This window comes from Anolis sagrei, chromosome 4 (assembly GCF_037176765.1).
Source record: "Anolis sagrei isolate rAnoSag1 chromosome 4, rAnoSag1.mat, whole genome shotgun sequence".
Classification (NCBI taxonomy): Eukaryota; Metazoa; Chordata; class Lepidosauria; order Squamata; family Dactyloidae; genus Anolis; species Anolis sagrei.
Genome location: NC_090024.1, coordinates 31,881,144 through 31,893,701, shown reverse-complemented (window position 1 = coordinate 31,893,701; position 12,558 = coordinate 31,881,144). Strand labels below are relative to the sequence as shown.

The following is a 12,558-nucleotide window of genomic DNA, read 5'->3' as shown; positions in this document are numbered from 1 at the left end:
GGTACTTTCCGATCTCAACAGAAAGGTGACTTTTCTAAGGTGGGTAGACAATCCCCATCTCACCAAGTATTTCACAATACTATATTATGCTTGGAGGAGGGGGAAACATGCAGTATTTAGTTATTTATTATGTTTATTTATATCCCACTTTTTCTCTCCATACGGAGACACAAAGCGGCTCACAACTAAAAGCATTTATATAAACCTTATTTGTATTCCCACCACCATCTCCCCGAAGGTATTCAGAGCAGCTCACAAAAAGCACACAATAGTCCAGAACGCACAGAATACATAACAAATAAAACAATAAGAATATAAGATCACAAAACAATAATTGCATAAAATAACATACAACCTTACCAATTAAAATTCAATAATGCAGCAAAGCTGCAAGTATAACAGGTTGTGAACTGTCTTAGTCCACAGAGCGCTAACATTTCAATTCAACTTAAAATATACAAATATTAAAACAGTATTAAACAACATTAGTATTTTAAAAAATCCAGGTTAGTAGTGTCACTTTCCAAATCACTGAATTGTACTTGCAACATGTGGGGTATTTTAACCTTTAAATAGCCTTCTGGAAGCACTGGAGCCATCTTCACAGAAAAACAAAAAACCTCGCAGGAATCATTCAGGGAAGAACAAACTTTCTGGACTACACCTTTGTTATGATTCCACAAAGAAGAAGACACAACCTATTCATGGACTGAGTATCTTTTACCAACCTAAAAATGATAGTCAGACCTGAAAATTGATGAAGTCTGATATGTATGGTTGCTATAGAAACAAAAGACATCTCTCTGTGAAAATAAAAGAGTGAGAAATGAACACCATCGTTAAAATAACAGGAAAGAACACACTGAACCAGGAGGCTCTTAAGATCTGTGGGAAAAGGCTGTGCAGAAGCAATCATTATTTAGAGGGTTTACAAATAGATGATTTAGTGGAATGCGTGTACGTGTGTTGAAGGAGATGCCTATACAGTATATGAAGAAATGCAGAAAAGACCTGCCTTCAGTAACATTTTTGTTCTTCACTTTTAGCTCTAATTGAATCTAAATTCCAAGTATAAAATATGACAACCACTCAAGCAGTTAGAGGTAGGACATTGTGACAGGGAAACTGTGCTATGTGCAATTCTTGTCACATATGTGGCCAAGGTACTATTCAGATTCAGAAACAAGTACATTCTGCCACTCTAGTCCAGATAATAGTAGAACAGTCATGTAACTGGTGTCATTGGAGATGAGGAAAAGAAAACACATCAAAAATAAAAATGCATAAAATTAAGAACACAAACAATGAATTCTATGAGAACACAGCCCTTGGCAGAAGATACAGTACTATCTTTCCCTGTTGAATGCCACTATAAACAGAGAAGCTTACTCACTCTTGTTCACAGTCCATCTTGGTTAGTCCTGCTTTCCATAAACTCACTAGAGAGCCTTCCTTAGAACATACTTCTACAATTTAGTCTATCAATCTGTACTGCTTTTCAAAAACACAAAATGTCCCAGAGCTTCAAAAGATGCATTCTGCCCATGCTGCTGATGTTGTACATTTTGGTACAATTATCTAAGAGGCACTTTAAAATTCAAGATGTACTGATGATTACAACTGATCCTTCATCTTAATGGCATGATAAAATAAGGAGGAAACTGTGAAGTAGAAATCCTTAGTTACTTTGTGTATTTCGTGTGTCTTTTATTCAACCACATCTTACTGATTTCTGGTCATAAACTATTTATTCACTCACATGTGAAAACTGCCTTTGAAAATGCATTGATATCATTTCTCCCCAAAGCACAAGCAGACATGGATAACAGATTGACATAGTTCTACAAGTATTGAAATGCCATGCTCTGTAGTACTTCACACTAGAATAGGAGATGTTACGTTTATGTGAATGCAGGCGTTTACCCATGCCTACATTGGAGCATTTGCTACCAAGTAAGGTAAACACTGAGATCTCCTTGGTTGGATTTCACATTCCAAATATGTTGGGGAGTAGTTGGAAAGTATGTAAATTTGAAATCACTTCCAATCCTACAATTTATAGAGGAAGAAGAAAGTAGTATCATATATACAGAATTATATATGTATACATTTATACTGTATCTCATACCACATATATTAGAATTTCAATTAAAGGGAAGGCTGGTGCAGAAGATTTTGTGGCCAATAGATACAGGCATTTATCAGTGGATTTTTAAAATATATATTTTAAAAAGATCCATGCTCATAATGTTGACATTACAAGTCAGAGAAAGAGAACATGATTTCCACATAAGAATTTATTATGCTAAAATCTGAGTACGTTAGAAAGCATGCTTTAAGACTTACAAGTTCCTGCTATAAATCAGTTATATTGTACATGACTGTCATGCAGATAAATCCAAGGTACAAGGTGATATTCCACTTCAACTGCCATGGCAATGTCATACTCTCCAATATTTCACAGATGTAAATCAATACACATGTGGCCAAGCAACCTCAGAGCATGGTTAAAATGGTTTAAAAGTTTTAATGAGGGAGAACACAGAAGCTAACAGAGGCTGTGGCAATTCACTATTGCCTGTTTATCGAAAAGGTCATAGTAGCCCTGTTCTACTCTCCTGCTTGTTAAGTTAATTCAGTACAAACAGAGAATTAATTGGTACTGTCCATGCCAAATTGGGACAAGTGTAGAATATGAAACAGCTCATGTAATTGCAGGTTCTCAGATTTGGTAAAGGACAAGAGCTCTTCAACTATGAATTCTAAAGGCTTCTCATCTATTATTCCAGGTTTCCGTAGGATGTTTCAATCGCAGTTCAATAGAAATATATTGTGTAGTGTAAATGGGGCCTTCTTTCATCCCCTCCTTCTTTCCAGCAAATCTCAACTCCTTAACACAGAGTACAAATAATGTGTGTTTTACCCTAAAAAATTAATCAGGGTGAATAATACTGCAGGATGGTAAAGACTAACTTAGATTAACAACAGACCTAGAAAACTGCAGCAACACTTGCAGATCAGCTGTTCCATGCAACACATCATTTCTACCCATGCATTTGCAATAAGCACGGAGAACAATGAGCATTACAGACCGAACTCTGGAGAAGCAGCAGATGATGTTAATTCTGACTGCTCATCAGAAGCAAATCTGCCACATGAAATTATATTCACCACTTGCCATACTATCTCTGCTTTTCAACTATGTTTACAACAGTCTAGAGGTAACAACATGATGAAATGAAGTAGGTTGAAAGGTGAAATAAAGGACAAGGCACCTATAACTTTAATAGTTGTATCAAAGAGGGAATTTCATCAGGTAATCCTTGTCATGAGATCAATACCTGCTGAAATACTCTAATTTCACAAGCATCAAAGACATGGGAGCCCTGTCCTGTGTTTCACCTTCCAGCCCCAACACAAAGGACATATTTAAAGGTCTAATATAGCAAATATCCATCATAAACGCAGAAATAGTAAATGAGAAAATCGTCCAGTACTGTACGACAACTGAGTGGGAAAAAACATCAGTGGAATGTTACTTGATACAATTAATACAAGAAAGGATTTCCTCCTTGTCAGTTGATATTATGGAAAGACACTAATAGTTGTACTAGCATATATCAGGATCCAGTCAACCATTTCTAAGGAAAGTCATAGACCTGAATACCAAGGCAAGAATCAGCTTCTTTGTATGCTTGCTTACCTTTGTCTACAAAGCTCAAGAATGTATTTTTGTCCTTAATAATATTACTCTTACTGCACCATGACACATACAGTTAAAAGACACTCAACATAGTAGAGTAATTGTTTAAAGTGTTGCCAGTTCAGCAATGGTTTTCTACAATTTGCTGCTGCTGAATGAACCAATGAGTGACTTAGGAAGTTATGAGGAAATCCAAGTGAAGTGGTTTTTCCAGGTTGCCCCACTACTGCACTGTATAATAAATGTAAACATAGAATGATATCATTTCATCTCTGCTGTTCACCTTTCCAATGACCTTTCAGAAAACACCCTACAGCTGGATTTTTTTAAGCATGCAAGTCATGCAGGAAGGATAATATTACATCCCTGCCTAACAGCAAAACACCTTTAATGCATTAATCTCTTCTAAAATGAAATTATATAAATATAGAAAGGCAGCAGTATGTCAAAACAGAATTCACATATGCCTGCATCAATTAAAACAAAACTCATACATACAAGAATTTTTAATCATGCTTATTTACCATTAACACAGAGACAAGTAATCTCTATTATAATTAACACTCTTAATTTTATTACATTAGAAAGTGGGTGAAAATTGCTACAACATTTGGATAGGAATGAGAAAGCAAAACAAGATCCATTCACACACACTGTAATTCAAAATGAGCTGTTAGTTGAAAACTAAACGAAAAGTCAGTAATAAACTGAAAACAAATAGTACAAGAGAAGTCTATATCAAGGATTATATTGCATTTTCAAAAATTCAGTTTCATTCTCTCATCATCAACAGTTAAGAGAGACTTCTAAAATTCCATATTCAAAAAAGGCTTTATGAAGTACAAGTCATTTTGTTTGTAACGCCAACAAAAGTGTAGAAACTACAGAAAACAGATCACCTAAGTCATGATTGCCATATATCCCTTATTTAAATTAGTTACAACTAACAGACAAAAAATAAAATACAGAATGTTATATGACAAAAGTGTTCTAAATTTATTATATTCATTATATTTACCTGCTATAATATAATCAGCTTCAGCTTGGAACTATGGAAATAGCCTATAAACTCATGTGTAAGCCTAGAAGGTTTAGCCAAAATCCACCCCAAAAAAACCTGAGTCAACTTATCATTAGGTCAATGTGAGTACTGTACCTTAACTTTGAACCAACCCCCTTATCTCAGTAGAGTCGCAAGAGTTCAGTCCATCCTGGGAAAACCTAAATGTGTCATCCCTCTCTACTCTGATTATGGCCCTGTTTCAGACCTTTCTGAATTCCTGGGCAGGAAAAGGCAATGGTGACCAAGGGGACACTCATCCCCTGAGTCAGCATTGGTGCTTTCCCTTCTCTGCAGAATGACCCCTAACTTATCCAAAGATCATATCAAAATCCATAATTTTGGTCACAAAAACCCCTTCTCAACTTATACATGAAGTCGACTTATATATGAGCATATATGGTAGTAAGGATGCTATTGTGGTGTAACAAAAGATAATCTGTTCTCTGAAACCCTTTCGTTCTGTCCAAGTGAAACTGCATTTATATGCATAAAATCACAAGAGATCACAACAGTCAAAATTTAAAGTGCAGCATTTAATCTCTGTGCTATTAATCTTCTGTCACTTTTTAAAAAAATCCTTTTTTAAAGCTCCGACAACAGTAAAGAAGCAAACCTAAGATAATTCCCTGACCAAAGTCTGCAAAAATGATGATGCGACCTTTGAACACCATGAAATTCTCTTAGCAAAACATGCTAATTTTTGTTTACAAATTACAAACATCAATGTGATTAGTGTTGCCAGGAAAATCTATGACAGAACTGAATATATCATTTTGGATGAGAAAAAAGAGCCTAGCCGCTCCAAACCAGGCCATAAGAAGTTGTCACGCTTGCACAATAGAAAATGAACCAAATTGATTTCATGCAGCATAATTGTAAGAGCATTAATCATATCAAATATTTCCTCCAAAGTCTGGCAAAAGACTGACAGGGATTTCTTCTCCCTAAATTTAAACTAGAAGCCCAGTTATAAACAAGCAATCAAAACTTGGTAAATATAGCCTAATTTGTAGGCAAAAATGAACATGACGTTTATGCATGTGAATGTGTGCATGGTAGCATTCACATAACAACAGGCAGACCTGCCAACCTTACTTAATGAGAAACTGAAATCAATGTGCATCTCTTGTGGTGCTCTAACACAGCATTTGTCAGAAGACGATTGTGTATGACTGACTTTTATACTGAGGGCCGTTTATTTTATTTATATTTTTATTTAGTTCGGGTATAAGAACAAAAAGAAATGGATTAGTTCAGGATAAGATTCTCCAGGGAGGAGAGGTAATTTCTTCCCAGCTCTTTCTTTCCTATTATCCTTTATTACTTTATTTTGGTTACAGATTATCAAATTGCATATAACATTGACTGAAGTCCACATATTTTTTCAGATTTGAAAAAAAAAGCACCAAATTTTAAACTAATGCAAAAATTGTCAGAAGAAAAGCCAGGAAAAAAATAACATCAAACCAGGACCAGTAAATTGCCAAAAAGGAATCATGATTGTTGCTTTGATTGGAAAAATATATTCACAGTTCATACAGCTGTAGCAACACAATATGTCCTGTGGTTGGAAAAGCCTCCAGATCTCTGGACAGGTTTCTGGGAAGTGATTTATAACTAATCTTCTACTTTGATAACAAGTATTTATTTTCAAAGCACAAAATGGAAAAGGGGGAAGGATTGAAGCAGTACCTTTAAGACTAACTGGATTGTTTCAGTGTGAGCCTTTGTGGATTTCAATCCATTTCTTCAGGTGCATTGATGGAATAATATTAAAATCCCATGTATCCAATCAGATTTGCATGGCCAAGAAATGTGATAGAGTGTAATACAGAAAGATATAAATTTTGTCCTTGGGCCTAAACCTTTAAATAGCTGTGTGAGATTATAAAGGTTTAACAGACTGCCCCACTGGCAAAAGAACATGCTTACCCCAAAGTGTTTTTCCTTGAAGTAGAAAACTGTTCAGATGTTCTTTTGTTACATGAAAAACTGCAATATAATCCCCTATATCAATTAATGGTAAGGGGCAAGGAAACAAGTTCATACTTCTATTAATGGACTGTCATTTGTGAATACAGTGGGACCTTAGGCTGGAGTTAGGTTCCAGTTCACACATAGAAACCAAAATCAACATTGACACTGAAATACAACACCGCCTGAGCTCTGCAAGTGAAGCATTTTTCCGAATGAAGCAGAGAGTGTTTGAGGATCGGGATATCTGTAGGGATACCAAGATGCTTGTCTATAAAGCTATTGTTCTCCCAACCGTGTTATACACCTGTGAAACGTGGATCGTTTACAGACGTCACACTCAACTCCTGCAAGAATTCCATCAGCGTTGCCCCTGAAAAATCCTGCAAATCTCTTGGGAAAACAGACAGACAAATGTCAGTGTGCTGGAAGAAGCAAAGACCACCAGCACTGAAATGATGCAACCCTGCTGGACTGGACACATTGTCTGAATGCTTGATCACCATCTCCCAAAACAGTTACTATACTCCCAAATCAAGAACAGAAAATGGAATGCTGGTGGACAGGAAAAGAGATTTAAAGATGGGCTTAAAGCCAACCATAAAAACTGTGGCATAGACACAAAGAACTGGGAAGTCCTGACCCTTGAGAGCTCTAACTAAAAGTCAGCTGTGACCAGCAGTGCTGCAGAATTCAGAGTTTCACAAATTGAGGGCAAAAGGGAGAAACATGCCAAAAGGAAGGGATGTCGAACCAACCCTGACCGGGACCACCTTCCACCTGGAAACCGATGACCTCACTGTTCTTACAAGTGGTTCAAGAATAGATCTCCATAGTCAACTACGGACCCACTGCCAAGACACAACACTTGGATGGCCATCACACTCGGACAACAAGGGATCGCCTAAGTAAAGTACCAAAATCTGTGGATGCTCAAGTCCCATGATGTACAATGGTGTAGTGTAGAGAAAATATTTTGGCACATTTGGGATGAACCCAAGGGAGATCAAGGCAGACCCAAAATATAAAGCCAACATATAGAGGGGAAAGCATACCCCCAAGGCTGCATGTGGCCCCTGCAGTCCCAAAAATGTGTTTCTAATTTATTATATGTGCAATGCTGAAACCCCACTGAAATTATGAAGTCCCTTAATATGTTTCTATCTGTTCTTCACATAGCTTGGTCCCCGATACATCATGCACCAGCAAAGTCCTCTTTATTCAAACTTTATTCAACTATCTGCAATGCAAGAGGACTCCTTACCACAAAAAAGACTGAAATACAATGCAGACACTGCAGAAGATTCCTTCTACCATTCATGTGAGAGGGAAAACAAAGCAATTTTGATCTTAAGACTACACTTGGGAGAACCGAGTAAAACTTCATGAATGTATAGTGTATCTAGGATATCAATTCCCAATTAATTAAAGATTACCAGAATTTGAGATAACTATTCATTATCATCCCAACAGTTCAATACACCCATGCAGTGACATCAGTGTCATGGTTTGGCCCTCCTGATGCACCAGATTGACCATACAGCCATGATACATTCATTGGACCACAAGGTTGCACTACACAATACAATTAGGGCACTCTTTCGTGCACAAACAGGGCACCCACTTAAGTATTTGTTAAACCACTTTTCTGGAAGCAAGGGGAAAAGTGTGTGGGAAATAACAAAAAGAAAAACACTGTGTGGTTTACAAAATGTCAAGGTATGAAGATGATTACAAATAAATACCTGTATGTTGTGTGCCAGGGATGTATTCCATGTTATACTGTTATACTGCTGGAATCATATCTCAGAAGAGTTGTGATTAATGTAGCAACAGTACACTTCAACTGAGCTTGTTTATAGTAGATTAAAATTTCATAGGGTGTACTCACTACACCGTAATTTGAATGTCAAAGTTACACTGATAGATATCAATTTTAATACTGCTTTATAGTTGCCCAGTTCATCAGTGTAACTGCTTTTTAAAATGAACTAAAAACTCAACGTCTCCTCTGCACATGGCAGATAGCGGAGATTGCAGCTGCCTAATTGAAAGCATATTAAAATGCAACACTAGGGCAGGTTTTAAGAAAACAATTACTCATTTACCTGCATGTCTGGACACTACATACTGTGCAATTTCAAATCAGGAAGAGAGATATAAACACATAATTTTGCAGGTAGGTTTGTAAAAATCTGTGAGTTGTTTTCTTTCATTTAAAGCCATGAATAGCGACTTCAAGCAACTCTCAACCATGCAAAATGTATTATAAATAGTTCCATGTGGAATGTTCATTTGGAAGCACACTAGAGATGGATAGCGACCTTGTATTTTGTTCTCATTTACTCTGAATTAGTTGAGCCTTCTGTTTCCAATACACCTGGCATGGTTTAATTACAAGCAAACAAAACATAATTTAAATAAAAAGGTGACCTTGAACATAATCTATCAAAACACCAGTTAGATTTAAGAGTTCACAGGTTTTAACAAACTGCCAAGACATGCAAGAGCAATTTTCCTTACGTATTCATACATCTTTTAAGGCAACAAATTTACCACATTTAAGGCACATATGTATATACTTTTTGAAATGACAAGAGGCTCTTTCATTGTTCATTCAAATCATTAAACTGCAATAGCCTTATATATAAATACTAAGCACTAATGTAGTTCAAAATGCTGCAGGAATGACAGTTTGTTAACCTAGGTGACCCATTAAAATTATTTTTGAGGGAGGAAAACAACATTGGGAATCATGATCTTTATATAAACACACACATACACACACACATGAAACCCCTATTCTTGGAAACTCACTCGTCCTAAGAGACATTAAATCTTAAAGGAGGTAACCAAAATTATTTGGGAAGCAGAATGTCATTGGCTCAATGCTCAAACAACAAAAAGTAATGTCAACAAAGTATACAGCTCTATTCAAAAGCAAATAAATCAGATCCCTGCTGAAAATTTGGGACCTGGAACTTAGACAATGAGAAACATAAACAAATTAAGCAAGTAAAGGGTAATCCATGTAATGTTATGACAACAGAATCATAGTGCTTAAGGGCAAATTTGCATGAATGGAGATGAGTAGCTTAATGGCTACCTCATTTCACTTTCACAAGCACCTCAAAACAATATAACAATGCATATATTTGCTGGTACTTCCTATGGAGATTTGCTAAAATTTCACTTCTAGTTGGCTGCAGAGAAATGATATGAGAAATTTAATTCAGCATGTTCTGACAAGTCTCTGTTGGACTTCTTGAGGACTTTTGAAACCAATCTAAGTCATTTCTCTGGGATGGCACCTGAGCGAACCATTTTACAGTACTTCTGCTCCTTCCTAGAGGAACGAATGCACCCCCCCCCCCAAAAAAAAGATCCAGAAACTCTGGAAAAGCAGTCACCTCTTATTTATTCTGTTCAGTAACAGAGATTGAAGGCTGCTCAATATCAAAGTCCCTATCCCAGCTTACAGTCACGACAGACTTTATTGCCTAACGGTGTGTTGAATGTAATAAAGGCTGCTGCTACTGTTTTTGTTGCTGTGCTATCACTGTCTTTAGAAGTCTTTGAAAACAGGCACATATATAGTATTCTACCCATCAGCATTTTTTTTAATCAAACAAGGCAAACTGGGATCATTATTTCCTCAGTGGCTTCTACTTCATCAGGTTGGAACTGGACATTCTTCTTCTCTTCAGAGGGTATTGGAACAAATGCCTTTTGAGGGAAACTGAAAGAAGTGATTTGTCTTATTGAAGTTATGTAAGTTGCTATGTGAGCCTTGTCAGCTGAAGTGTGAGATAAAGAAAATCTTAAAATATATAACAAATGTCTACCTTAGTTCTATCATTATTCTGAGATTAACATCAATGCCATTTCTGCTCTTTGAAAAGGCTATGAAAAAAATCAAATCGTGTTTTTTTAAGGATCTTATGCATGCTTTATCTCCACAGAATTAAAGCCATTGACGTTGGCATGGCCTGATTTGTTAGAGTGCATATTTGTGTGTCCTGTCTCCAAGTTTGGTTCCAAGTACTTCTTTTAGCTACAAATCTAAAATTCAAGCTACATTATTAGAGACAGTTTCAAGGCAGCTCACAAATTGTGTTGTTCCAACCATTGCCAGCTGCTGCCAATCTCAAACAGTTCCCAGAAAGGGGCTCATTGCCTAAAGAACTTCTGGGCCCTTTGCTCTTCCCAAGCTATTGAGTTCCCAGGATCTCAGTTAGCCAGTGCAGGAGATCTAAAGTATGAACATATTCAATGTATAAAGTAAGGGTATATTGTCGTGGGAAACATTCTTATATGCCATGTAGCCTCCAGAAATTCAGATATCTGATCCTGACAAGTCGCATTGCCCATTTAGGAGCACAGGAATTAGCCTTATGTGGAATCAGACCGTAGGTCCACCCAAGCCTATACCGTCAAACACTGACTGGTAATAGCACTGAATGATTTCAGGCATAATTCTTTTCTAAACCAACCTGAAGATCCCAGATACTATGGGGTAGTCTCCCACATGTATTATCTAGACTCTGCCAGGCTCAATTTCCAAAATCAGCCAAGATCAGCGTGGTCATGATAGAATGGTGGTATTTCTTGGCCAAAGCAACAAATGCAGTTTAAAACTGGGGGCAATAGGAACAGTATAACCTGCACTGCTTTTTCTTCCCTGTATACTACTTTAAGAACTCTGAACACATGAGAAAAGTGTTCAGGAAATGTACGGGCTGAATCCCTGTAACTTCATCACTATAATCCATGCACTGGTAACACCCACATTTGACTACTGCAGGCACTCTATGTGGGGCTGTGCAAAGAGAAGACGTATAAGCTAATGTAAATGCAATTATTAGACTTCTGATGACTATAAAGAAACAATTTAACACTGGTTTCAATGGAACTGCATTGGTTGCCAATATGCTTCAGTCCCAATCCCAAGTGCTGTTGATAGCATTTAAAGCCTTAAGCACTTTGTGACCTCAAATTGCCTTCAACTTAGTTTCAAGCTGTCCTAACTTGTCAAGACAGTTTAAATTTAAATGTCTTAGCCTATTTAAATTGCTCTTACCTTTTTTAATTGCTTAAACTGTTTAAATTAATATTATGGTATACCGCCTAAGAGCCCGAGGCACAGGATATAAATATTTTCATATAAACAAATAGATGAATAAATCATGTGCTGTCATTATGTCAGTACAACACTTTGTCATACTAGCAGCTATACTCTTTACATGGTTCCATAAAGAGGTATCCAATATCCCTTTATGCAAGTGATTCTTGTTGGTGTGTGGACACAGTTTTTATCCATGTTTTGAATTGAGAGGGAAGTCTGCTTTACATATCAACCCAAGATTAAACTATCAATTTTATATAAAATCATGTACCTCAAATTGAAAAATCTATGTCTCTCATTCTGAAGTGTGCTTTTAGAAATTAAAGAAATTATAAAATGCAACTAAATGCTTATTTAATGCATTTAAATGTGGCAGAAAATGGAAAGAGCACTGATATTTTAATTAATGTTGTGAATAGCATTTGATTAGCGTCCTTCTCAAACTATAATCAGCTTGGCAGGTTTGAAAGTGATATTTTTGGCAAGTGGTTATACAGCAATAATAATAGGCAATTACCTTCCACAGAGCAGAATACTGAAGTACAATAGAAAAATACCTACAGGTCTTTTAAGTACATATATGATTAGGGATACATGCTGGCACACTAAGTATAATGCTGTCAAAACTATTTTTTTATTAAATAATCTAAAAATATTAGAGAATGTTCTTTGATTATAAATACTAAGAAACAA

The 12,558-nt window shown here is 36.4% G+C and overlaps 1 protein-coding gene across 1 annotated transcript in view; it reads right to left on the bottom strand.

The window, feature by feature from the left end:
* The window catches only part of STK3 (serine/threonine kinase 3), a 130,019-nt gene that overhangs the window by 20,847 nt on the left and 96,614 nt on the right, over nucleotides 1–12,558 (bottom strand). The window lies entirely within an intron of this gene.